This window comes from Mus caroli, chromosome 11, assembly GCF_900094665.2.
Source record: "Mus caroli chromosome 11, CAROLI_EIJ_v1.1, whole genome shotgun sequence".
Taxonomy (NCBI): Eukaryota; Metazoa; Chordata; class Mammalia; order Rodentia; family Muridae; genus Mus; species Mus caroli.
Genome location: NC_034580.1, coordinates 80,462,316 through 80,465,331, shown reverse-complemented (window position 1 = coordinate 80,465,331; position 3,016 = coordinate 80,462,316). Strand labels below are relative to the sequence as shown.

At 41.2% G+C, this 3,016-nt stretch overlaps 1 long non-coding RNA gene across 1 annotated transcript in view; it reads right to left on the bottom strand.

Annotated features, from left to right (window-relative positions):
- Positions 1-211: 211 nt before the first annotated feature.
- LOC110306330 overlaps positions 212-3,016 on the bottom strand; it is a 4,429-nt gene continuing 1,624 nt past the window's right edge. The window contains exons 2-4 of the long non-coding RNA XR_002379253.1: positions 1,525-1,632; positions 1,258-1,361; positions 212-468 (exon numbers count right to left, since the gene is read on the bottom strand). This is a non-coding gene — a long non-coding RNA (uncharacterized LOC110306330). The remainder of the gene's footprint in view (positions 469-1,257; positions 1,362-1,524; positions 1,633-3,016) is intronic.

Sequence of the window (3,016 nt, the reverse complement as noted above, 5' to 3'; positions counted from 1 at the left end):
TCAGATTTAAGACAAAAACGGTCACTGTGACCATTTCAATATTCCTGCGTGTAACAGAGGCAAGGATGGAAGTGCAGGGCTGGAGTGGCAATAACTGTGAGGCCAGGGCAGGAAGATGTGATTTCAAGGCCAGCATATGCTACAAAGCAACATCCCTATCACAAAAGAATAAGGTCAATAGCAGAAAATTGTCCTGCTCAGGCCACCATATTGTATGTACCACTTTAATTTTCATTAATTTTGATATATTGGGGATTGAGTCCAAGACCTCTCAGCTGCGAGGCACTAGAACTCCGCAACTGAGCCCATTCCCATCTCTACTTCTATCGGTTTGTTTTGTTAAAATTTAAGACAGTCTAAGTTGCTCACTGCATGGCTCTGGCAGGTCTGAATCTGTGATGCTCATGCTTCATCCTCAGTAGCTGGGATGACAGGCCTGTGCCGCTCGTTCCAGCATGTCTCCTTCTCCTGAGGAAATTCACACGTTTATTACATGTAGCCATGAGAGACATGAGGGTCATTACGGAGTCTAAAGCGATAAGTACCTGGCAACCCTAGGGGGCTGAAGTGGGGTTTTCCTTTTCTTTTTCTTTTTTTTTTTTTTTTAAGATTTATTTATTTTATGTATGTGAGTACACTGTAGCTGTCCTCAGACACACTAGAAGAAGGCATCAGATCCCATTACAGATGGTTGTGAGCCACCATGTGGTTTCTGGGAATCGAACTCAGGACCTCTGGAAGAGCAGTCAGTGCTCTTAACCTCTGAGCCACCTCTCCAGCCCCTGGGGTTTTCTAGTTATCTATGGTATGTGTATAATAAACCACTTCGACCCTAGTGATTGTAATATGTGGTGAGAATTTGGTTTCTTTATAAACATAGAAATAGTAATTGAGGAAAATACGTAATAAAATATATTAAAAAAATAGAAATATTATAAGAATGTGTTTTCATTTTAATCCCCAGTGTGGTATGTGGGGTTGCCCACCGCAGCTGGCTATGATTTGCCTCATGCTCTAGCCAGGGTGCCATTTTGCCAGCTGCAGGTAGTCTTGGCAAGTGTGTGCTGTTTGGAATTCTAGGGACTTTTCTGAGCGTGTATAAATGCTATGGCCCCGAGAGGGAGAGGTGGAGTTGGTGGTGGTGGGTTGCTGTTTGCTAGGTAGTTGTGGGAAGAGAAGAAACAACAAGAAGAAATCAGATATCCTGGTGGCAAAGATCAAACTTGTCCCAAGGAACTTGATGCTCCTACTACTCACCCCGCCTGTGACCCAGGCTGTGTCCTCTTGACCAAGGCTCCCAAGGACATCTTTCATATTTTAATAACTTCTTCTGTTTCAAAGCCATAAAGGAATCAAGAGGTCTGTTCCCAAATTAAAGACAGAGTTCAAATGCAGGGCTTCTGTATGCCCATGCTTCTCTGCCAAGCTGCTCCCAGCCCTCTTTTTAAATCTCTAACTTTGACTATCAGCATCTAAGATTTTACCGCGATGGATATGTTTGTCTGACACCTTTCATCTACTCACAGAATCTGCATCCCAGTTCTGATTCTGATGAAATATCCTAAGAGATCTGCATTCTTTCATGTATCCCTTGAATATAGATGCTGGATAAAATATAGGTATTCATTTAAACTGGAATTGAGAAAGATAATAATGTTTTAATAGGTCACAATGAATAGTTATATAGTTTTATAACTATATCGTTTTATATATTGGAAAGGGCTCCAAAAATATATTTGAGCCCGAAAACTAATGTAGGACTTGCTAAAGGAACTATGTTTTTTTCTTTTTCTTTCCTTTGTTGTTGTTTTGTTTTGTTTTGTTTTTTTCAGGACAGAATTTTTCTGTGTAACCCTGGCTGTGCTGGAACTCCCTTTGGAGACCAGGCTGGCCTTGATATCTGCCTGCCTCTGCCTCTCTATGCTGGGATTAAAGGTGAGTGGCACCACAGCCCAGCAGGAACTATGTTCTTTATGATCTTAAAGGGATAGGTAGAGCTGGTGAGATGGCTCAGTGGTTAAGAGTGCCGACTGCTCTTCCGAAGGTCCTGAGTTCAAATCCCAGCAACTATATGGTGGCTCACAACCATCCGTAACAAAATCTGATGCCTTCTTCTGGAGTGTCTGAAGACAGCTACAGTGTACTTACATATAATAAATAAATAAATAAATAAATAAATAAATCTTTAAAAAAAAAGGGATAGGTAAAACCTCGTCATGGCTCATACATTTTAAAAACTTTCAACAGAGCATGGCTGCAGGGGCCTGTAATCCTAGCTCTCAGTAGACTGAGTCAAGATTCCCTGTTCCATGTCAGTTTGGACTCAAAAGCAAAACTCCAGTTCTACTTCTAAAAAACAAACAAATAACGCGCCCCAAATCGTTCCCCAATACAAAAACAACCAAACAACAGAAATTTGAGTTCACTGATACCCACCAGCCCCCACCCCCATCCCCTGTCTTGGGAGATAGAGAATCAGTGCAAGTTTAAATCCAAAGCTAACAAGTTATTGTTCCAGGCCAGCCATGCCCATAAGTGGAACCCTGACTCAAAATCAATCATCAATCAATCAATCAATCAATCAAAGGGTGTTTTAGAGGTTTCTATGTATTTTTTTTTAACTTGATAAATCTGTCAACCCTATTTTTGAGGCTGACTACAGCTCTCCCAGGTTTGTCAATTACAGCCTAAGAAATCACAGGACTGAAGATGTTTAAATGTGTGTACAGTTAATCAGTTTTGCTGGATTTAAAGTGCATCCCTCCATTTGTTTGACATTCTCAGACTACTAGAAGAATTTGGTAGGCAAGCCAAAACATTTAGTAGAGTCTTTTTTTTTTTTTCACTGCAAAATGGGGAAACGGGGCTCGAGTGATTGCTCAGTGGTTAAAAAAGTGCTGGCAACTACCTTTGATCCCAGCACTAGTGAGGCAGAGGCAGCAGATCTCTGTGACTTGAGGCTAGCCTGGTCTACAGATAAAGTTCTAGGAGAGCCAAGGCATGTTAGACAAATTTT